Source organism: Cervus canadensis, chromosome 15 (genome assembly GCF_019320065.1).
Source record: "Cervus canadensis isolate Bull #8, Minnesota chromosome 15, ASM1932006v1, whole genome shotgun sequence".
Lineage (NCBI taxonomy): Eukaryota > Metazoa > Chordata > Mammalia > Artiodactyla > Cervidae > Cervus > Cervus canadensis.
This window is the reverse complement of record NC_057400.1, coordinates 58644344-58670595: the sequence shown is the minus strand read 5'-3', so window position 1 is coordinate 58670595 and position 26252 is coordinate 58644344.

Here is a 26252-nt window from a genome sequence, read left to right as displayed (position 1 = left end):
AATTTTGCTCAAATTCATGGTAAATATTCAAAGCTACATGTCAGCACTTTATTTCCATCTTTCAATTATTTGGAGACTGTTATTAATTTGTCCCTAGTTAACTTACATGGAGATTACCCAGCTTCAGATTTTCTCATTATGTGCACCTTATTTTCCATTTTATTATTTAATAAGTCCACTGTTGACCATTTCATTTTTACTTATCCTTCTTAATTTGTTTCAGGAATATTTTATTACAGTTCATTAAATAATTATTTAGCACCAGTATTAGCTCATATTTTCCCTTCAAATTTTCTAGGAATAGTTAATAATTAATATAATCAACTTAAAAACTTTAAAGGCAAAGTTTTATAAAAATAATTTTGTATTTTTTATTTGTCTATTCCTAAAGCAAAATAGTAGATAAAAGAGAGCTATAGGAGTTATCTTACAAAAATATTTTTAATAAAAAACCTTCAAACAGTGATTCATGATAGAGGTTAATTAAAACATTATTTTTCCCTTAGTTATCAACAACTGGCTTTGGCATAGATTATTGGATCTATAATTAGATATAATTTGACTTAATTAGTTGACTATAGCTCTTAATTATGGTATACCTTCCCCATTATGGCCACTGTAACAGTACTTTAGGATAAACATTGATGATCCCCTTGCCAGTGGGACTAGTTCTATCCCTTGGGTTATTTGTGTGATAATGAGATTTCAGGAACGTGACAGACGGTCTAGGCATGAAGTACCATATTGGCACAGCTCCCTCCATTGCCTTTCAAAAACGGCAGCTAATTCCACCAAAAAAAAAGAAATTTCATGTGGATTGTTGTTGTTTTGGTGTGGTTTTCTATAGAGGGGAGTCAAAAGGGGACTAGGAAAACATTAAAATAACTGAGAAAGCCAAGTTTTTGTTAGAAATTTCCTGAAATCTAAAATATTAATATGAATTGCCTAAGTTTGCTTTGATGAATAAAATTGGTTGCACATATACCTTGAATTCCTTTGTTTGGAAAGTCAATGCTTTTCCAGCCTCACCCACAAAATCTATTCTTAAAAGGGTGACTATTAAAGAATGCAGTATATCTTCAAGCTAAAAGAAAGCAATTTTGTATGCTTACTGTGAATAAAGTTGAATGATACCAATTTTCAAAGGAATTAGAGAAGAATCTTTCTTAACTGCTGAATACTCACATATGTTAAATATGGAAGCACAGACCCTATGTTCCACAAAAATAGTTTGGTGTTGAAAATAAAAATATTTTCATAGAGATAATATGGTAATTCTGTACTACTTCTCTTATTTGTAGACCAAATCATTCGCATTCCATTTCATAATAGCCAATTACAGGTTACTCAAGGGACATGGATCATGCAAATCAGCTCATATTTCACTGAGTGACTGTTTCTCATGTATTTTGAGCTATTATCTTCATTACAGTACGGCACATGAATCCAACTCATCTGTACTGTAATTGTTATAAATCAAGCGTTCGTTTGCTATTATTTACTGCCTACTATAAAGAGTTTTAATAATATTTAGAGGGCACTGCAATAAAAGCAATCATTTATTGTGTTCGTTACAGGGTCACTCAAGGTTTTCAACAAAACCCAATGTCATTTCCTAATCTTTTAATATTCATAAGGTAACATCACTTGCAAATGGTACATTATGATTTATAAACATTTCCTGGCCAAGAACATAAAAGCATCATTATAATTCCTTCCCAGGAAAGGCAGTCAGATTCTGTGGGGCAAATAGCATCATGGGATACCAGAGCCCTGCATTCTTAACCAGATCCTGTTTCTTATTGTCCATGTGCTCTTGATCATACCACTTAAATTTGTTCTCAAACATAAATTACAGAGCGCTTGGCAGCATTCTTCTGTAAGGGAGGATCTGCATTAGTATTTTAAAAGGAGGTTGTGTTTCTCCTCTTTCTCATCTCGGTAATAACAGAAGTGGCATGATGTGGTAGGCAGTTCTGGGAAAAGAGGCACAAAGACCTGGGTTGAAGATCTATTTCCATCAATTACTACATATGTGACCTCTGGCAAATGAGCAAACCTCTATAAGCATCTGTCTTTATGTAAAATGGTAGTAATATGAGTAATACTTGGTCAACCTATTCAAAGGTAGACCTCTGCAAGGATTATATGAAAACAACTTGTAAGGTTTAAAGCAATCCAACTCTTAATTGAAAATACAATGTCCTTGTGTGAAAGGTCGAGTTAATTTTCCTACAGAAAACTATTTGCAAAATTATGAGAGATTGAAGAAAAGTATTTCTTGGCACTTATCTAGAAAACCCAGAGAGCCTCAGTTGTGGGGGGCTTATATCAGCTGTACATATTATTGTTAAATTTTGTCTCCCACACCCCCAGACTTTGCCTGGGCACCTCCTGTGAATGCTCTGCTGTTCTTAGCTGCTTCAGTCATACTCAACTCTTGGCAACCCCGTAAACCTCAGGCTGCCAGCCTCCTCTGTCCATGGGATTCTCCAGGCAAGAATACTGGAGTGGGTTGCCATGCCCTCCGCCAGGGGATCTTCCTGACCCAGGGATCGAACCTATATCTCCTGCGTCTCCTGCATGGCTGGCAGATTCTTTACTGCTGAGCCACCAGGGAAGCCCCTTGAGTACTTGCAGGGATGAACAATTCATTGCTCCTGACAGTAACATCCTAAATCTAATAGTTCTCTCGAATTCAGTACTAAAATGTCTTTTAACTCAAGGACAGACAAGTGTCTCTCTTCTTTGGGGGTCTCTATGATATTTGTGGGTCTTCCCTCATAGCTCAGTAAAGAATCTGTCTGCAATGCAGGAGACCTGGGTTTGATCCCTGGATTGGGAAGATCCCCTGGAGAAGAGAAAGGCTACCTACTCCAGTATTCTGGCCTGGAGAATTCCATGGATTTTACAGTCCATGGCGTCACAAAGAGTTGGACATGACTGAATGACTTTCACTTTCACTCCCTTGTAGCTCAGTCAGTAAAGAATCTGTCTGTAATGCAGGAGACCTGGGTTCGATTCCTGGGTTGGAAAGATCCCTTGGATAAGGAAATTGCAACCCACTCTGGTATTCTTGCCTGGAGAATCCCATGGACAGAGGAGCCTGGCAGGCTACAGTCCATGGGGTCCCAAGAGTCGGATAAAATTTGAAGACAATTGCACATCTTTCCCAAGACTTGTCTTTTTCACATGAAATATTTTTCAATTATTTCAACAATTCTTTATCAGACATGATTTCAAGTTACTATTAATAGTATATCTAGGTCAATATACCTAGATATATTGAGTAAACAGTTTGAGTAAACTGAATTCAATTCTATTAAGAAGTATTGCTACTGCTAAGTCACTTCAGTAGTGTCCGACTCTGTGCGACCCCATCCCTGGGATTCTCCAGGCAAGAACACTGGAGTGGGTTGCCATTTCCTTCTCCAATGCATAAAAGTGAAAAGTGAAAATGAAGTCGCTCAGTCATGTCCAACTCTTCGTGACCCCATGGACTGCAGCCTACCAGGCTCCTCCGTCCATGAGATTTTCCAGGCAAGAGTACTGGAGTGGGGTGCCATTGCCTTCTCTGATTAAGAAGTATTACCTACCTATTAATACTAGTGTCAGAGATGTGCCTGAAAAATCCATTGACAGAGGAGCCTGGTGGGCTAGAGTCCAAGGTGTTGCAGAGTCAGACATAACTTAGTGACTAAACAGCAACAGAGATGTGATAGGACCAGAGATACAATGATTGCCCTTAAGGAGCTCCTGCACTAGCCAAGAAAACCTTCACATTCATGACTATAGTACAATACCATTAAATGAAATGCTGAACACATATTCTACATCAAACTTCTATGGGCTGGGAATTCAGTAGTGAGTCAGGCAGGAAGAGATTTTTCCTTCATTGAGGGGAACAAAAACAAGTTAAAGAGTCCTTGGTAATCAAGTATATTAGGTAAGAAAAGAAAGAAAGAAGAGTATTATGCTCCTGAGACGATTTTTATCTTCTTCCCTTGTAAAAAACTGCAAAGCGTTGCAGAGTCGGACATGTATCTGACTTGACTGAGCGACTCAGCACTCACTCAAGCAAGTAGAAGTTAAACCACTCAGCATAAGAAGTTATCAAGAATGTGAAGATCGTAAAAGCTCATAAAAGAGAGGAAGGATAGTAAGAAGAAGAAGAATAGAGAAAAGAAAGAGATAAAGAGAGAAATAGTACAAAATATGGCAGAAGGTCAGGCTTGCAGAAAATCATGCCCACTGGGAAGTTTTCAGTGATGGAGAGGCTGAAGCAATTTTAAGCACAGAAATACCAAATATGGCATTATTAGTTGGTTGCAATGCTGCGATATACACCTGCTCCAACACCTCAAACCTTCAGCGGAGTTCAATAGTCCATATAGCACAGTATGGAGTTGTTTAAAGTGTTGGAGCCATAAAGGGCAGTGGGTCTGATTCAGACAGACCTTAATCATTGTTCCGTTTTTTCCATTCCTACGGCACTTTGGGCAAATTTCTTAACAAGCTGCAGTTTTCTGAGTTAACATTTAATAATTGCTTTAAAAAAAAACTGCTAGCAATTATTATTTATTAACTGCTAACCACGCGCCAGGTAGTATTCTATGAGGTTTTACATTTAACCCTCAGAATAACCCTGTGAAGGTATAAACTATTTTATTTACAACCTTAATATGCATCAAGTGAAAAAACTAAGGCACATTGAAGTTAAATAGCTTCTTTGAGGTCACACAGCTTGAAAGTGAGGGAATTGAAATTTAAAGCAAGAATTCTAGTTACAGAGCTTGTACTTTCATCCACCATGTTATACTATTCCCCAGAGGTTGGTTACAAGGTCAGGAGAGCTAAACAAGATGAAGTATGTTAATATCAAGCATGGTGACTGACACAGAGAGATGCTCAGAAATTTTAGTTATGGTTCCCTTTTTTTTTTCTTGAATTCACTGTGTATTTATAAAACTTACCTACAAAAAGATCAAAAGCAATTTTATTGAATGTCTTTAAGCTTAGATCCAATATAACTTTTATATTTTCCTGACCAAGAACTGAAAGAATTCCATGAAACAAAAGAGGTTAGATACATCTTATGCTAAGCAAACTCTACTGTCTATTCTATCCTAGGATTTTGTTTAAGATGGAGACTGAGCTCATTTGTCTGTAGCCTATTGATTTTTAATTCATATATTTATCAAAGTGGAATAACATACCTTATTTGACTTGCTTCCCATAGCAAGATTAACAAGAAAGATATTCCTCATTTCTGTGAATGAGGCAACTGAGACTCAAAGAAGTAAATACCTTGTTCAAAACAAGGAGCTATATGAAAAGTTGGGATACCTGTTTCTGGTTAAGGACTTAACTGTCAGGGTCAACATGGTATTTTACAATTTTCATTGTCAGTTAAGTATGCATGTAAAGAGAGAGATGGTAACAAAATACAATATGCAATTAATTTTTTTTTGCTATAGATAGTAGTATTATGTATGCCCCCAAATTAGGAAAATTTTCTAAAACAACACAAGATATATATCAAAATCACATACTTCTAGATTATTTTTATCCAGTTACATCACTGTCATTACTTCTATTCATTGGAGTAAGTAATTAAGAAAGATAGCATTCAGGATTTCCTGCATGTAACAATTTCAACAGATAAAAGTAATTGAATCTTAAAGAAGAAAGAAAATCAAAACTGTGGAAATAAAAAAATCAAAAGCCTAGACAATACATTAAATTTAATGATAGCAATTTTTTTTCTTCTAACCTATAATACTTCTGCTGAGCTGAAATCTGAATATATTTAAAATTCTTACTTAAATATAGTTAAAACCATGAACAAATCTCTATAGCAAATAGACTTTCCATGTCTGCAGAGTCAAGAGCTGACAAATAGTTTCTATTAGGCCCATTTTAATTGGTACTTGAACTTTTTGCTTGAAGCGGATATGACTTCTAAAATCTTCCCTGTCTTATCAACTGAACTAGCCAACTCCTTTAAAGCTTCCTATATCTGCACATGCTTCTCCTGTTTCTGTTTCAGGTTTTGTTGTTGTTTTTGACATTGTCCTCTTGTTCTTGATTGAGGTATTGATTGTGTGATGTCACAAATGAATTAGCTTTGAAATTTCCATGTACTAAGATATTTAGTTTCTTCAGTCTTAAAGTCCACTTAATTTCATAAAGCCCAGTACAACAAGACATACAGATGAACAGGCACGTGAACAGATGTTCAACAATGTTAATCATCAGATCGTCGGAGATGTAAATCAAAACCACAATGAGTCAACAACTCATACCTGTCAGAATGGCTATCATCAAAAAAAAAAAAAAAAAAACCACAAGTAACAAATGTTGGCAAGGATGTGGAGAAAAGGGAACAATGGTACACTTCTGGTGGAAATGTAAATTGGTCTAGCTACTGTGGAAGACAATACAGAAGTATTTCAAAAAACTAAAAACAGGACTACCATATGACCCAACAATTCCATTCCTGGGTGTATATCTGAAAAGAAAAAAGAAAACAGTAATTTGAGAAGATACATATACTCCAATGTTCATAGTAGCATTATTTACAATTGCCAAGATATGGGAGCAACCTAAATGTCTATCAACAGATGAAAGGATAAAGAAGATATATATACACACACATATACAGACACACACACACAATGGAATATTACCATGCATGAAAAAGAATGAAATTTCGCCATTGGCAACAACATGGATGGACTTAGAGGATATTATGCTACGTAAAATGTCAGACAGAAAAAAACAAATACTGTATGATGCTGCTTATATGGGGAATCTAATGACTACAACAAATTAGTAGTTTTCAAACAAGACAGGCACAGACTCACAGATTTAGAGAACAAACTAGTGGTTACCAGTGAAGAGAGGGAAGGCAGGAGGGACAAGACAGCGGTAGGGGATTAAGAGGTACAAACTACTATGTATAAAATAAATCAGCTACAAGTATATATATTGTACAACATTGGGAATACAGTCAATATTTTATAATATCCATAAATGGAATATAACCTTTGAAAATTGTGAATCATTATGTGTCTACCTACAACTTACGTAATACTCTATATCAACTGTACCTCAGTAAAATACAAAACCCAAACCGAAAACTCAACCCACATATTCCAGAACCTGACAGCCAACCAACCAACCGAAGAGTAATGTATTTATATATAAAATCATTTTCTTATAGCAGATGCTGGTAGTTAGAGAATAGTCTGCTACTGGCTCTCGAAATTAAACATTCATTTTATCCAAGTTGCAATAAAAGAATAGTAATTTTATTCCTTTGCCTCCTCAAGCATCTCCAGCTGGTGAATTGCTTAGATTTATGTCCTCGGAGCTATAGAACAGCCGGCCATTAACTGCCTCCAGGGCTGCTTCCCAGCCCCCGCCTCCTCGCTCCGGTTAGTCCACTTCTGTCTTGCCTGCTCGGGACTGCCGGTCCTGCTTTCCATTCCTTTCTTGCAGCGGGCTGAAAGACAGCATCCGTCAGCGCATCCATTATCTCTTCTGACATATTTACACACTGTGTACGCTCAGCTGATTGAGACTTTGCCGATAGTTCACAAGGCGCGCAACCTGTAGTTGGGTATTGTGGTCAAATATCAAGCTAAGAAGTGCAAAGCATTGGCTAGAACTGTTAAAAAGACTGGGACAGCTGGTACACATGACGCCAAGCCGAATGCCAGGGAAACTACACTCCTGGGTTGTAACTTTATGAACCACCAGCTTCCCCAGAATAGGTCATTTCAGCCAATTTACCTCAGCCTGGAAGAAAAGTGATAGGCTGTTGATTTTTTCTTTTAATCTTTATTTGAGGAAACCATTTAACTAATTGAATAAATTAGCTAAAAATATACTCAACTTAATTAAAAAGCATGTTTAACAATTATATATGTATACATACAGACATGCGTACATGTATGTACATATACACATGTATTTATATATTGATGCTTATGTATAATTTGTGAGAATCTTTGTTTTAAAAGAAGTTTGATTTTTCTAATGGGAAGTCTAATGTTCAAAATATCATAATAAAGTTATAAAAATCTAGGCATTCTATCTTTAAATGGAGGTTCAACAATGAAAATTAAACTTTGATATATCTTATTTTTTAAATATTCAAAACAATAACACCCCATCTCATTTAATGCTAAAGTAGAGTCTAGTAACTTCCAAAATATGCCTTTTAATACTCTACTTTATATATTTGTATATATTTTCTAATAGTAAATTTAAAACAATAAAAGTAACTAAAAAAAAAAAAACAACAACAAGCAATTTTAGTCCATCAAATAGGAACATGTTTTAGTGAATTAAATAATCCAGTGAAACTTGTAGTGAGTCTCCTGTGTGAAGTGTATTTATTTTTCTTGAGTCCATTTTATATTCTGTATTCAATAACATTTGTAATACATGACTTTCCTGTGCAACAATAATTTAATGATACCTTATTCTTTGCTCGAAAAGCAAAAGAAATATTATCAGGCAGCATTACAATAAGCTAAACCAATTACCTCCTAAAATGATTTTAATGCAGGCAAAATACAAGAGTCATCATTTTAGCAGAGTGAGATTTATTAAGACCACAATTCAAAACAGTAAACTAGACTTCTTATATACTACTTCACTTCCTACTGAGTTTCAATTAATATCTGGAAAGTTTATATTTTTTATTATAAAAAATTTAAATGTTATATGCTAGCATATATGGTATAAAGAAATGAATAATATCTTACATGCCATTTGGTTGTAGCTGTCATATATATATACATTCAAATTCAAAGCATACACAGCAAAAGCTACTGCTAAAAATGACAGATCCACCAAATAGTTTAAAAAATGGCTTCCATGTTCATAATTCAAAAGAGGTAAAAGTTATACAAAACTAAATGAATCTCAGACCTTTTGATAAATCCTCACTCAAGTTATTAATGTTACATGAAGTCTTGCTGATGTTATCCTAGACATTCTTCTAAGGAGATAAGTAGGTATTGTAAATCAGATACTTACCTTTCTCCCCTCAAGGATAAGAATATTTTCTTGTCCTTAAATTTTCTACCCAAAGATCCACTGCAATAAAATGATTATTTTCTCCTGTCATTGCCTGGCTCATATATTAACATTAGGTGAATTATTTTATCTGAGGAATAAAAGGGAATTAGAGCATATATTTCCTCCTCAACCACTTTTAATCTCTTCTCCTTTAGTAGAGTTAGCATCTTTTTGCTTGCTTCTTTCTCTCTTTTTTTTTGGCTGTGCTACAGGGCATGCAGGATCTTAGTTCCCTAACCAGAGATCATGCCTCCTTCAATGAAAGCCCAGTGTCTTAACCACTGGGCCACCAGAGCAGTCCCAACATTTTTTGTTTCTTACCATAATAGTGAGATTAAGTACTTCTTTTCCAGAAAAATCCCAAAGAACTAAAAGATATTTTTTTTAAAAAAATAAGTAAACTAAAACAATATCTTTAAAAAGTGATCTTTCTTTCCTACCCATGCATTTATTTAACCATGTACTCCAAGTGCTACAGACAACATATGACACAATAGGTTGGTTGAAAAAGAAAAGTGCATAAATGTGCTACATGCAGGGTAAAGTGTAATAAAACATGAAGATATGCCTACAATTTAATATTTGAGGAAGATTCAATATTTGGTTTTAAAGTTATAAGGCCTTTAATTTTCCTTTCTACCAGTTGCATATTCTCACTACATTTTCTGTGTTTTCACAAAAGTTATTGGATAGCTTTATGCTGGCTAGAAATCATTGCTCTCAGGAAAACTAACATAGCATCAAATACAAAAATGGCAGATGCCAAGATATCACTCCCAGATGGAAGATAACGTTATGATCCAGAAGGGCATAATGTAAGTTACACACCTTAGGAGTTCCCTCCTCATCATCACAAAAGTTTTTTCTTGCTATGTGCATTTTATGTGCATTGTCTCATTTAGTACCCATAAAAATTTTATAAAATACATAATGCTGGTAATCCATTTTATGTGAGGAACCTGAAAAGTTTACTTATGATTTGTACAAAGTCATGTATCCATAATTACAAAGGCAGTGATCTAAGGTTAATTTTGCTCCTTTTCCCTCCTTAATGTATATGGTAACCAAATTAGGACATAGAGCTGGAAAGGGCAATATACACAGTAACTAAGACCATAGACTCTGGGGCCAGGCCACCTGCATTCATATCCTACCTCTGCTACTTGAGTGGCCAGTGAGTAAGTCCTTCCTCTCACCTTCTCTTAGGCAAAGCAACAGTCTCCATCTTGGATCATGGCAAAGAGCAGCTGAAGTAGCATATGTGAAGTGCTTAGAATGCTGCCTGACATATAGAATGTCCTCAGCAAACTAAGTGATTGCATATACATTCATTTCCCAACCACTGATCAACCTTTCTCTGTGTTCAAGGCACTTGCAGGTTAGAAAAAGGAGTGACAGTTTATGTTTTCAAAGATTAGACCCTAACAGGGAGACTTGCACATCACTAATTAGATGTCATTAATGGCTATAAATGTATTGCTAAGGGAGTTTAAAGAACAGAAAACTTAAGAGTGTAGACAAGAAAAAGCTTCATGCAAAAGGTGTGTTTAGACATAACTGGGATAGATGGATAGATTTTGGAGAGACAGAGGAAGAGGAAAGGTCGTGGGAAGTAATTTATTTACTTGGATAGATAAAACACTGGGATAATCTTAAAATCACTTCCAAGAAACCTAGGGTCTTTCTCTCTGCTACAGTAGGTGCACTGCCCATTCTCTGGACAAACACCCAGAGCATCTTTCTAGTCACTAACAAAATTCCCTCTTAAAGAAGAAAATTGAGGTCAAGCATTTCAATGTCTGAATCTTCCACAAACATCAGATTGTGTATTTAATTTTTCAAGAAGCAGTAAAACTATGATTTCACTGTTTAATAAGGAAAGTATTTTGGTGTTCTGAGACCAATCCTAGCGTGTGTGTGTGTGCATGTGTGTGTTGTTGGGGGTCTTCACACACTACAATGCATCAGACGCCAGCAGGGTGTCCAAGAGGTCAGCTCCAAAACCAGGGATAGTAACAATCAGATTCTACCTGTTAAGAGTTTAGTCCTAAGAGATTGTTCTCTCAACCTTCAAATGCCAGTCAAAAGTGATTCTGACTGACTGGATATAGATTGAGGGGTTCCAGTGATCCCCACCTTAGACCTTAGTGGCACTAAACAAGTCCAGGCGTACTTACCTGTACTTCTGAACAACTGACTTAAGTGTCGGATGTTTCCACAGTCCCCTCCTAGGGTTTAATTTGCTAGAGATGCTCACAGAACTCAGAGAAACAACTTATTTACTAGATTACTGGTTTATTATAAAAGGATATAGCTCAGAATAGATAGAAAGAAGAGGTGCATGGAGCAAGGTATGGGGAAAGGCTATGGGCTTCTGAGGTGTGCCAGCACGCCACTCTCCCCACATCTCCACTTGTTTCAGTTCAGTCACTCAGCTGAGTTTGACTCCTTGTGACCCCATGGACTGCAGCATGCCAGGCCTCCCTGTCCATCACCAACTCCTGGAGCCTACTCAAACTCATGTCCATTGATCCAGTGATGCTATCCAACCTTCTCATCCTCTGCTGTCCCCTTCTCCTCCTGCCTTCAACCTTTCCCAGCATCAGGGTCTTTTCCAATGAGTCAGTTCTTTGCATCAGGTGGTCAAAGTTTTAGAGTTTCAGCTTTAGCATCAGTCCTTCTGATGAATATTCAGGACTGACTTCCTTTAGGATGGACTGGTTTGATCTCCTTGCAGTCCAAGGAACTCTAAAGAGTCTTCCCCAACACCACAGGTCAAAAGCATCAATTCTTCAGCACTCAGCTTGCTTCACAGTCCAACTCTCACATCCATACATGACTACAGGAAAAACCATAGCTTTGACTAGATGGACCTTTGTTGGCAAAGTAATGTCTCTGCTTTTTAATATGCTGTCTAGGTTGGTCATAACTTTTCTTCCAAGGAGTAAGCATCTTTTAATTTCATGGCTGCAGTCACCATCTGCAGTGATTTTGGAGCCCCCCAAAATAAAGTCTGTCACTGTTTCCACTGTTTCCCCATCTATTTGCCAGGAAGTGATGGGACCAGATGCCATGACCTTAGTTTTCTGAATGTTGAGTTTTAAGCCAACTTTTTCACTCTCCTCTTTTACTTTCATCAAGAGGCTCTTTAGTTCTTCTTCACTTTCTACAATAAGGGTGGTGTCATCTGCATATCTGAGGTTATGGATATTTCTCCCAGCAATCTTGACTTCAGCTTGTGCTTCCTCCAGCCCAGCGTTTCTCATGATGTACTCTGCATATAAGTTAAGTAAGCAGGGTGACAATATACAGCCTTGACGTACTCCTTTTCCTATTTGGAATCAGTCTGTTGTTCCATGTCCAGTTCTAACTGCTGTTTCCTGACCTGTATACAGATTTCTCAGGAATCTGTCAGGTGGTCTGGTATTCCCATCTCTTTAGGAATTCTCCACTTGTTTACCAACCCAGAAACTCTCTGAAACCTGTCCTTCTGGGGTTTGTGGAAGCCTCATCACAAAGGCATGACTGATGAGATAGCTGACCTTTGGTGACTGAGTTCCATCTCCAGCTCTTTTTGCCTGCCCAGTGTCAGGGTGGGATTGAAAATTCCAACCCTCTAAGCAGGCCTGACTACAATGGCAACAGCCCCTATCTTCAGTTGCTTCAAAAATCGTGTCATTAACAAAACAAAAGTCACGTTTTATCACTCTCAATGTTTAGGAAATTCCAAGGGTCTGGGGATCTCTGTGCCAGAAACAAGGACAAAGACTAACTATAGATTTCTTATTATAAGTCACAATATCACAAGAAAGAAGAAAACCAATAGCTACAATCTGAACTTGCCCCGTATGGAATTTTGTTAGAAACAGTCTCATCCTATGTAGAGAGAGGGCTTGAATGTCATGGATCTTTCCATTTTACCTTTAGAATGTCCTTTCTCTGTCCCTCCTTTCTGGTCTCACTTTTCACTTTAGCTTGGTTTTTAGTTCAGCCATCTAAAAAGGATAATGTATAGAATGCCAATTTAACTTGCCTAAAACATATCACCCTTCCCACAAACCAGATGCTCACTCGCCTTCATATTCCTCACACTGGCCAGAATTAAAATTTAAGTGCCATCATCAACATTTTCCACTTGCCTCTCTCAAAGATCTGGGCCTTGAGATTAAAACTCCAAAATGTCACTAAGATTGATGCCTTCAACCCCCATTATTTTACCACTGGATTGTTGCAATTACCTTGCAGTTGGTCTCCCTATTTTCTGCCCATTTCCCCTATAATTCATCCTAAAAGTTTTGCCAGGAAAAAAAAAGTAAAAAAATAATAGTTTCTCTACTGAAAAAATTTCAAAGTATTCCTATTTTTCACAGACTGCGGTTTATACTCAGACTGGCACTCAAAGCTTTCTTGCACTGGACCTCAGGTTGCCGTGCCTCCCATTTTTACCCTCTTCTTGCTCGTTTTGAAAATTTTGACTTAAGAACAGAATAATATGATCATTCTTTTGAACAAGGTTCCTCTCTCAAATGCTTATGCCATCAAAGCTCTTCCTATTGAAATTCTACACATTTTTGAAAATCAACCTCTATAACTAACTACATCTGAAACTCACCAGTAGTTCCTCCTTGCTCTAAATTCCCGTATCACTTTGTATGTAGCTTTTGGGACATTTAGCACATTCTAACTCATGTTCTAATCACGTATGTAACATTTTTCAATGAGAAGCTACTTATGTTAAAAAGAAATTCACTCTTTAGCACCTAGCTTTGTGTTTTAAATAAAAAGTTCAATAAATGTATATCAAATAAATGAACAAATAATGAATGTATCATTGAGGATGGAAGGCTGAAGATAAGAAAGAGAAAACTTTTCTATTTGCAGAAACTAGATTTCCAAAAGTTTCACATGTTGAATACACATTTGAACTCAGTCATACATGCAAAGGCTTCTGCTCTGGAGTGGAGTATGTAGGCAGAATTTTATTGAAGTCGGGAAATCCAAGAGTCAGCATTTTCGATAAGAGAATAGCCCTTTGGGTATTGTCAACATATAATGTAACATCATTAAATTTATCTACCAAGATCAAAATAATATTTCCATGTGGAAATATTTCCAAATTTATGATGGAAGATATCTTGGTAGTAGATTATGAAGGACACAATGCTTTAAAAAGACAGTTGCAAGGATCTTTCAAAATTTAAACAGCTTGGAAAGACTTCTTCTTGTCTGTCTATGGAGAGGTACCTGTAATTGTGTCTAGCAATTAGTTAATGCTCATTACTAGGGTTAAAAGATTATATGGACTCTTGTGCTTCTAGACTCTGGAATTTCAAAGTCACCCTTGAACTTGAACATGCTGTGTAAATTCAAAAGATGAAGCATACATGAATCATGCCATTCTCGTACTAACAGTCATACTTTGTATGACCTGATGCGATACTCCTTCTGGATTCTAAGGTTTCTGAAGAGAAGGTATGATGATTTAGAATGAGATAATTTCATTTAATTTTTAACTGTCGCATGAGCTAAAAGCATCACTAGGAATTTAAATCAAAGCCAGCTTTAAATGAACTAAACCAACCTTGGATGAAAATGCTCCATTTCACATCAACTCTCAAAGCTGATTATGCATGTATGCTGTTTGCAAAGGTGAAATTCAATCAGCTCACACAATGAAAGCTGTGTTGGAAGTTAGTATTACATCCACTTATATCTCACATGACAAGAGGCATTAGTTTGCTCTGATAAAGTAAACAAGCTGCACTGAAAAGATCACTAACACAAGAAATTTTTTGCTAACAAGATTTGGGGGTGACTTAGTTACTCATTATACAGTCAGTGAATAGGACTCAGATTTTGAAAGATAAAGGGAGCTGTGCTTTAAAGTAACAGGGCAAAGAAATCCCTGTCTTTTTCCAGATGTTGTTGTTTAGTCACAAAATTATGTACAACTCTTTGTGACTGTGTGGACTGTAGCCCTGCCAGGCTCCTCTGTCCATGGGATTCTCCAGCCAAGAACAGTGGAGTGAGTTGCAATCTCCTTCTCCAGGGGATCTTCCTGACCCAGGGATCAAACCTGTGTCTCATGTCTCCTACTTGGCAGGAGGATTCTTTACCACTGAGCCACCTGGGAAGCCCCTTTTCCAGATGACTCACCCACAATCATGGCCTAAAAACCTGGGGCCTACACCCTCATCAAAGTTCATCTTGAGCACTCCCCTTCCTCCTCACTCTGCTTCAGATCCCCTGGAGTACCAAGCCCTTTTCCTTCTCAGAGGCTTCACACTGAGCTCTTCTTAAGGGCTCATGCTGATTCTGTAGAATTGTTCTGCCCAGTACAGTAGCCACTAGCACATATGCTATCGAACACTTAAAATGTGGCTAGTGTGAATCAAAGTGCGCTGTGTTAAAGACACGTTGTGTTTTGAAAATATGGTATATAAAAAAAGAATGACTTCACTAATAATTTTTCATATTGGCTACATGTTGAAGCAATAGTATTTTAGAGATTTGGGTTAAATAAAACATATTATTAAAATTCACTTTACTTGTTTCTTTTCATAATGTGGCTACTAGGAAGTTTGAAATTGTACATGTGGTTTGCATTTGTGGCTTGAATTATATTTCAGATGGACCATATTGTCTTCTGTATCAATTCCCACATCATCACAGAGAGTTAAATTTGTCAGCAGGCATTTGTTTTCTTTGTTTTATACACTGCTGTATCCAAACAACCTAGACACATGTGAAACATGAATGTCTGAGGAACGAATGAATGCATTACACATACAGTAATGAAGAGCTTGGGCTTTGGAATCAAGATGCCTGGATTTTCATCCCAGTTTGGCTGGTCATTAACTGTATGAACTGGGACAAGGTCTAAGTCCTCAGAGGGTGGTTGTTAGGATAAAATGAATTCTTAATATCTAGTGTATTTAAATCAGGGCCTGAACTGTAGGAAGTATCAGCTTACTGACACTATCAATAAATATTAGCTACAAGTAAGTATTATTAATCTATTCTATAGATAAGAATATGATACACAATGCTAATCCTTTGGTTATTGAAATGATAAATAGTAGAACTACAGTTTAACTCTTGAACTACGAGACTCCAAGACACATATATGAATCCACAGTTGATATAAATAAAAACCTGAAGCACTTTTAAGTTGCTTCAGTAAAGGTAGATATATAATTTATATCTAGCCATCCTGAGTGATTTTAGACTTTGGACTCTATATTGAATGTTATCTGTTAAAATGTGACATGTGATACCAATTATTAAATTAGCTAACATTTATTCAGTTTTATTGTGGCAGGTACTTGTCTTACATATTATGGGTATCATCATCCTCAACACTTATAGCAACTCAGAAAGTGGACACAGTCCCTCATCATCTTTATTTTACGGAGGAGGAAACTGAGGAGGTCAGAGAGGTCAAGGACCTGACCAGGTCACAGAGTTAAGAAATGAAGGCGGTAACTCCGGCCTGTGCCCTCCCCCTTTGTACCACATTCTCCTCTCACAAGTTAAGCCTGTAGAACAGTAAAAGATGGCTGAACATTCAGCCTTGAAGTTGCTGTGATTCACTCAAAGATAGGTACTGGCTGGTGTACATCAGTATATTTTCTAAGAAAAATGGTTTTCTCAACTCAAACAGTGGAATACGCCATTGAAGAGTAAATTTTCCTTCCAAAAGTCATTTTTGTAATTCATATAAACATAGACCATCAAAACTTCTGCTGTCCTGGGGATTGCTTTGCTTTAATTGGACATAAAGCAAGAAAAAATTACCCTGTATGTCATACTACATCAAACCCCCACTCCCCAGTCAAGCTCAGTATGTGACCATTTGCCTGTCTCTTCAAAAGCCCAGCAGAATAGATCCTATGATGGTTATACAATATTTAAATAAAACCAGACTAAGTTTATGATTGAAGAAGCCATCACCTTTCATTGGAACGAGAAAATAAATTTTCCATAATAGGCTACTAACATTTGAATGGCTCAATTCATTTTCTAGCAGGTCACGGCCAATACCCACTACCAGGGAAGCCCTAATACCCACTAGAGTCATCTTATTGAAGACAATTCTCTTAAAGAATCTACTTTGTCTTGATGACAAAGAGGTGTGTTCTTCCCCTGAAAAGAAATGAAAAAAAAAAAAAAAAATCTAAACCCTCTAAATTTGGACTGCAAGGAGATCCAACCAGTCCATCCTAAAGATCAGTCCTGGGTGTTCACTGGAAGGACTGATGTTGAAGCTGAAACTTCAATACTTTGGCCACCTGATGCAAAGAGCTGACTCATTGGAAAAGACCCTGATGCTGAGAAAGATTGAGGGCAGGAGGAGAATGGGGACGACAGAGGATGAGATGGTTGGATGGCATCATCGACTCGATGGACATGGGTTTGGGTGAACTCCGGGAGTTGGTGATGGACAGGGAAGCCTGGCGTGCTACGATTCATGGGGTCGCAAAGAGTCAGACACGACTGAGCAACTGAACTGAACTGAAACCCTCTAAATGTTTTTACATATCAGTGATTTGGTTCTGTGACATTCCACCCTCTGTGAGGGGAAAAAGGAGAAAGTAATAAGGAAGATGACAGATGATTAGCAGTGAGCACTCTTGGACATATGGCGGAAGCAACCAAAACCTGGAAAAGCCACCAGCCAGAGGCAGCAAATGAGAGTCTAAAAGGCCAGACTCTGTTTCAATCCTGTCCCTCATTACCAGTGTGTATGTGAGAATATCACAGGGCTTTCCCAAGAAATTATTTATAAAATTAGAGGGTTCTATTAAGATCACAAGACCATTTGCAGTCTGTACAAGATCTTTCTTAACCTGTGCATATGTCAGAGAATTCCAGTGACTAGAGTCTTGTTCTGAAGAATCCCATGGACAGAGGAGCATGGTGTGCTACAGTTCATAGGGTCACAAAGAGAATTGGACAAAACTGAAGTGACTTAGCACACACACACAGCACAGAGTTTTGCTAAAACGTGTGAGTCATAGGGAGTGCTCTCTTCCACAAAACTTGAAGGCGAGAAACATCACACTCTCTGGTAGATAAGGAGGTAAAATCCACACACTATGGTCTCACCCAGTCGTCAGGGGGAGTTAACTGAGGAAATTCATGTAACTCTGTGATCAAAGGGTTTGGAAACACTCACAACTCAGGAGCCCAGAAGAGCAGTGTGAAAATATCTATGTATGATGAGATCTAGACATGAGTACTTACTGTTTTTGGAGAAGGATAACATGGATGGAGGATGCACAGTCATCCTGAAAAATAGAAAAGGAAGACCGAACAGATTATTATGTATTATTTCTTTACCCACCAAGATCTGAGTCTGGGAGTGTGGGAGAGAGGCATTTCCCTCTGTGGAGATGGGCAAACCAGATCCCTAGAGTCTGATTCACCAGAGTGTTCCAATGAGATAATACTCGTTTGCCTTGCTCTGATTGATTCTACACTTCACAGGGTAGCCTTTGGTTCATAGGGTGATGTCAATTTCCAATTTGCCTAAGGTTTTGTGTTTTTTATTACAAAGAAGTAAATCTGTATTCTGATGGAATTTCTATGAGAAATGGGCCTTAGGGTGTATATGTACCAACTGGTCAATTCAAGTGTTCTATTTTAACTAATAATTGTATTTCTCACTCTAAATTAATCAATTAATTGATATTGCAGTTGAAATATACCAATTTCACTTAGTTTTATTAATGGGAGTCTGTCCCTGGAAGATAGATCTTTTCTAAAGATTCTGGCAAGTGAGGTTTAAAACCAAATATCCCCAAGTATTCTGGACTTTGGATTCAACTTTTTTTTAGATTGAACCATATGAAATAGCTTTTTTTTTTTTTTCACAGTGAATGTATTTCTATTGACGTATAGTTGGTTTACAATGTTAGTTTCAAGTATATAAGAGCAATTTGATATTTTTATGGATTATACTCCGTTTAAAGTAATTATAAAATATCAACTATATTTATTTTATACCTAGTAGTTTGTTACTCCTAGTCCCTTTTTCCTATTTTGCCCCTGCCCCCACCTCTCACACCACTGATAACCACAGGTTTTTTCTTCGGGTCTATGAGCCTGTTTCTGTTCTGTTATATCCATCATTTGTTTTGGGATTCACCTTTCTTTTCCAAGTGTAAATCACAAAATTTCCAGGCTCTATCCTATTTGATTAGTAGGAAATCACATATATTCACCTCTCTGAGTATTTCTTGCTTTTTCAGGAATACCTGCAAGTCCTAAAACCTGTGCTGATTGTCACTTAACATCTCTGTCAACTGTCTTCCTTCCCACCAGCAGATTTCTTTGCCAGTTGCTTTTTGCATGTCCTTAACCAGCGGCCCCATGCTTTGGTAGTTTTCCTATGCAGCATCACTGCAGACCTGGCAGAGGCTTGAAAACAAATCTAGATTACTTCACTAAAGATGTGGGCTTATAAAAAAAGAATAACCATCAAAAAAAGAAGAGAAAAAATTTCTTAAAATTGGTCAAAGGTATAACTATGAGATGAAGGTATTGTTATAAGTTGTTGAAAACCTAGACTTTAGTAATTCAGAATGTGAACTTATTTAGAAATAGTGTTGCTGTAGATGTAATTAGCTAAGTTAAAATGAAGTCACACATGAGTAGGGTGGGCATCTAACCCAATACGATTGGTCTCCTTACAAAAAGGGGAACTTTGGACAGAACGCACACACACACACAAGGAGAATGTCAAGTGAAGACTGGAGTTCTGTAAGTGGGGAACTATTAAGGGAACATTTCATGCAAATATGGACATGATAAAGAAGAGAAATTACAAAAACCTAACAGAAGCAGATGAGATTAAGAAGAAGTGGCAAGAATACACAGAAGAAGTATACAATAAAGGTCTTAATGACCCAGATAATCATATTGGTTGGTCACTCACCTCACCTAGAGTCGGTCTTCTTGGAGTGTGAAGTCAAGTGAGCCACAGGAAGAATTACTATGAACAAAGCTAGTGGAGGTGATGGAATTCCAGCTGAGCTATTTCAAATCCTAAAAGATGATGCTGTGAAAGTGCTGCACTCAGTATGCCAGCAAATTTGGAAAACTCAGCAGTGGCCACAGGACTGGAAAAGGCCAGTTTTCATTCTAATCCCAAAGAAGGGCAATGCCAAAGAATGTTCAAACTATCATACAATTGTGCTCATTTCAGATGCTAGTAAGGTTATGCTCAAAAACCTTCAGGCTAGTCTTCAGCAGTACATGAACCAAAAATGTACAAGCAGGGTTTAGAAAAGGCAGAGGAAGTAGGGGTCAAATTGCTGACATTTGTTGGATCATATAGAAAGCAAGGGAATTTCAGGAAAACATCTACTTCTGCTTCATTGACTACATGAAAGCCTTTGACTATGGGGATCACAACAAACTGTGGAAAATTCCTAAAGAGATGGGAGTATCAGACCACCTTACCCATCTCCTGTGAAACCTGTATGCAGGTAAAGAGGCAACAGTTAGAACTGGACATGGAACAACTGACTAGTTCTAAACTGGGAAGGGAGTACATTAAGGCTGTATATTGTCACCCTGCTTATTTAACTTATATGAAGAATACATCACATGAAATGGAAGGTTGGATGAATTACAAGCTCTTGGAGTCAAGATTGCCAGGAGAAATATTAATAACCTCAGGTATGTAGATGATACTACTCTAATGGCAGAAAGTGAAGAGGAACTAAAGAGCCTCTGGATGAGGGTGAGAGATGAGAGTAAAAAAGCTGGCTTAAAACTCAACATTAAACAAAGTAAGATCATGGCATCCTGTCCCATCATTTCATGGCAAATAGAAGTAGGAAAAGTAGAAACAGTGACAGATTCTATTTTCCTGGGCTCCAAAATTACTGTAGATAGTGACTGCAGTTATGAAATCAAAAGACTCTTGCTTCTTGGAAGGAAAGCTAGGACGAATCAGGTAGCGTATTAAAAAGCAGAGATATCTTTGCTGAAAAGGTCCATACAGTCAAAGCTCTGCTTTTTCTAGTAGTCATATATGGATGTGAGAGTTGGACCATAAAGAAGGCTGAGCGCTGAAGAACTGATGTTTTCATCAGTTTCATCAGAATTGTGGTGCTGGAGAAGACTCCTGAGAATTTCCTGGGCTGCAAGGAGATCAAACCAATCAATCCTAAAGGAAATCAACACTGAATATTCATTGGAAGGATTGATGCTGAAGCTTCAATACTGTGGCCACCTGATGTGATGAGCTGACTCATTGGAACGACCCTGATGCTAGGAAAGACTGAAGGCAAAAGGAGAAGAGGGAGGCAGAGGGTGAGATGGTTCGATAGCATCACCAACTCAATGGATGTGAATCTGGGCAAACTCCAGGAGATAGTGAAGGACAGAGGACGCCTACATGCTGCAGTCCATGGGGTCACAAAGAGTCGGATACAACTTAGCAGCTGAACAACAGCAAGGAGAGAGGCCTGGAACATATCCTCCCCCAGCATTTTCAGAGGGAGCATGGCCCTGCTGACGCCTGATTTCGAACTTCTAACCTACAGAACTGAGAGACAATAAACTTCTCTTGTTTAAACCACTTGGCATGTGGTACTTTGTTACAGCGGCCCTAGTAAACTAATCTAAGTATATAATGGCTCCTTCAAACTTCAGACTAAGCCCCTCCCTGCCTCATCTTAGGCACTGCCTAGTGCCACACTGCAGGCCCAAATCACCTGCAGATAAACCCATAACTCTCTGTAGAAAGACTGTTAAGCCCTCCTTACCTACTGCCTAGGCCCAGCAGGCAACCTTCTCATATCCCTCTGAAAGATTAAAAGAAATATTAAAAGATTAAAAGAAAATGTTCTTTCTCTGCAGTTAGCATAAGGTCTGTTTCACAGTCAAGATCAAAACAAGCTCTGCTGAGATGTAATTCTAATCACAACGAGAGAAGTTGTCTCGGACCTCACCATTACAGGGTAATGTTTGGCTTTACCTCTGTATAACGAAAGAGGCCTATGAAGCTTTTACTCAGCATTTTTTAAAAAAGGACAGTTTTCTTTCCAAGGTTGAATTCTGCTTATCACTTGAGAAAAGAAGTGTGAAATAGTAGCTTGTCTCTAGTCACTTGGGTTTCAGGGTGTACAACACTCTGTACCATTGTTTAGTTCTGTGAGACTGATGAATTTACTGTGGACACAGTTTGAATTTTTAGGAAAATGTCACCTCTGGATGTCCCCTGGCTGATGCTGTGTGGTGAATGGCATTCACACCCCACCTACACCCCAGTAACACTACTATTCTCATTTTCTCATATGCTCATGGTCCGTCTCAGCAAGCTCAGCCTGAGAGTTTTCTCTGGCCTCAGTATTCTTGGCTGTCTCTCCAGCTAGGCTAAATTTCCAGTGAGTTAACAGCCCTGGGAGCAGTTCTCAACCAATGCAAAATAGGAGATGGTGCATAAATGTCTGTTATGGTCAGTGTCATGGGTTGACTTGGAAAAGATACATTGAAGTCCTAACCCCCAGTACCTGTGAATGTGGCTGTATTTTTGAGGTTAACATTAAGTCATATTGGATAAGGGTGGGCTTTAATCCAACCTGACTGGTGTCTTTATAAGAAGAAAATTTGGCCACAAAGAGATACAGAGAGAAGATGGCCATGTGAAGACAGAGGCAGAGAATGAAGTAATATTACCATAAGCCAAAGGGTATCTGAGGCTACCAGAAGCTGGAAGAGGCAAGGAAAAATCTTCCTCTAGAGGCTTTGAAAGGATTGTGGCCCTGCCAACACCCTGATTTCAGCCCTATAGCTTCCATAACTGTGAAAGAATAAATTTTGATTAAGTCACCTAGTTGTGAACTTTATTACAATAGCCCTAGGAAACCAGTATGATCAGCTTGACTGGATTATAGTGCCAGTTATTAGTCATATATTAATTTAAGTGTTGCTGTGAAGGTATTTTGTATATACAGTCAACTTTAAGAAAAGTAGATTTCTTTTAATAATATGAGTGAATGCCTTAAGAGTAAAAGTAGAAGTTTCCTATAGAGGAAGAGATTCTGCCTCAAAACTATATCATCCTGTACCTCGAAAACAAACAGCAAATTCATAGGATCACCAGCTAAAGGCCATGGGGAGGGGGAGTGAGGTGGAATTGGATAAAGTTAGTCAAAAGGTACTACAAATTTCTAGTTATAAGCTAAATAAGTATTAGGGATGTAATGTACAGCATGATAAATATAATTAATACTGTTGTATGTAATACATAAAGGTTGTTAAGGGACTAAAGCACAAGCTGGAATCAAGATTGCTAGGAGAAATATCAATAACTTCAGATACTCAGACGACACCACCCTTATGGCAGAAAGTGAAGAAGAACTAAAGAGCCTCTTGATGAAAGTGAAAGAGGAGAGTGAAAAAGTTGGCTTAAAGCTCAACATTCAGAAAACTAAGATCATGGCATCCGGTCCCATCACTTCATGGCAAATAGGTGGGGAAACAATGAAAACTGTGGCAGGCTTTATTTTCAGGGACTCCAAAATTGCTGCAGATGGTGACTACAGCCATGAAATTGAAGACACTTACTTCTTGAAAGAAAAGCTATGGCCAGCCTAGACAGCATATTAAAAAGCAGAGACAATACTTTGCCAACAAAGTCCGTCTAATCAAAGTTTTTTCCAGTAGTTGTGTATGAATGAGAGGGTTGGACTATAAAAAAAGCTGAGCACTGAAGAATTTATGCTTTTGAACTGTGGTGTTGGAGAAGACTCTTGAAAGTCCCTTGGACTGCAAGGAGATCCAACCAGTCCATCCTAAAGAAAATCAGTCCTGAATTATCATCGGAAGGACTGATGCTGAAACTCCAATACTTTGGCCACCTGATGAGAAGAAATGACTCATTTGAAAAGACCCTGATGCTGGGAAAGATTGAGGGCAGGAGGAAAAGGGGACAACAGAGGATGAGATGGTGGGATGGCATCACCAACTTGATGGACATGAGTTTGAGCAGGCTCCAGGAGTTGGTGATGGACAGGGAAGCCTGGCGTGCTGCAGTCATGGGGTCACAAAGAGTCAGACATGATTGAGTGACTGAACAGAACTGAAGGGAGTAAATCCTAAAAGTTCTCATCACATATTTTTTTTTCTTTTTTTAACTTTGTAGATACAAAATATGAGGTTATGAATGTTAACTAAACTTGTGATAATCATTCCATAATGTATATAAGTCAAATCATTTTGATGTACACCTTAAACTTACACAATGCTGTATGTTAAATTATCTCTCAACAAAACTGGAAGAAAAAAATAATACATCAACCCTGCCTGAGTTGCCCTTACCCTGTTGCCAGCTTCACCAATTTCATGAGCGAATTCCTTAATATAAATCACACACACACACACACACACACACACACACATAGTATATGTAGATGGTAATCTCACCTAGGGCCTCCCAGGTGGTGCCCATGGTAAAGAACCTGCCTGCCAATTCAGTAAACATAAGAGACACAAGTTTGATCCCTGGGTTTGGAAGATCCTCCAGAGGAGGGCATGGCAATCCACTCTAGTATTCTTGCCTGGAGAATTTCACAGACAAGGGAGCCTGGCGGGGTATGGTCAATAGGGTTGCAAAGCATTGGATCCAACTGAAGTGACTTAGCATGCACTCATTCTCACCCTGATATGACCCTGTCTGCTTGAGTGTGAGCAGGATCTGACACTTACAGCTAACAGAGGTAATGGTGTATATGTCATTACATACATGTTATATGTATATATTATACATGTTATTTGCTCAGTTGTGTCTGACTCTTTTTGTGACCCCATGGACTGTAGCCCACCTGGCTCCTCTGTCCATGAAATTCTCCAGGCAAGAATACTGAAGTGGATTGCCATTTCCTTCTCCAGGGGATCCTCACAACCCAGGGATTGAACCCAAGTTTCCTGCATTGCAGGCTGATTCTTTTCTGTCTGAGCCACCAGAGAAGCCCATATGTTATACATACACACAACTATATTACATAAGGTCACAGTCTTATTGAGAATCTCTCTCTTATAGGCTTTGAGGAAGCAAATGGCTGTGATAGTAAAGTCCACCTAGCAAAAAAGTGAGGGCAACCTTTGATGGAGATCCAGTAAGAAACTGAGGTCCTCTGTCTGCCAGTCTACAAGGACCTGAATACTGCCCACAACCATGTTAGATGGGAAGTGGAGACTTCCTCAGCTGAACCCCACATGAATGAAACTGCAGCCCAAGATGACACTTTGAGTGCAGCCTTTGAGACCCAGAGCATGTTGGTTAGAAATTTTAAAGAATTATGGAGACACACTAAATGAAAAAAGAGAGACTAGAACTTGGTCCATCAGACTCCACGTTCAAAGACCTTTTTGTTCTATCCCTCTTTTGATCACCAGAACACTTATGCTGCATACAAACCTCTGGTGCCAAGGAAAGTCTCAAGACAAGAGTGAGCGTGTAAGTGTGAGTGTGGGTGTGTGCGTGTCTGTCTTTTGAGATCTGTAAGAATTTGACTTACACATCGGCACTTCTACTCATCCACACAAATCCCTATTTCCAATTCAGAGCAACTTGGCAGTAATAAGCATCAAAGATAATCATTTCATGTGAGGAAACAGAGAGTGATGGAACTGTTAGCACTCAGGAAATTTTGCCCTCCTGGCCTCCTGCTTCCTGACTGACATTGATTCGACTGGAAAACTGCAGAGATACGGCTGTTTCACCTCCATTTAAAGTAATTAGAATTAGTGAGAGAATGTCTAAGTGTGATACCTATTACTAGTTTTCACAATTATCATGAACTTCTGGGAAGGGGTAAAGGGGAAACCCATATTGACCTCTGGCAGGCCAGATTAGGTTAGCAAATAACCACTGAGCTCAAGGATACCACTTCCAGTAAGTTGTACCATTTATTTTCTGTAAACGTTTGATTCTTTATCTGGACACTGCTATATAACTATGGTGCTGGGAAAATGTGTAAGATCTGAAGTCAGAAAACTCAGTAGCATGTTCACAATAGCAGGCACCCATCAACTTGCCCTGAATTGGAAAAGCAACCTAAAATCCAGGACATGCTCCGCTCCCAGGAAAACTTCAACATCACTAGATACAGTGAACTATAGCATCCAATTTTTATAAAATT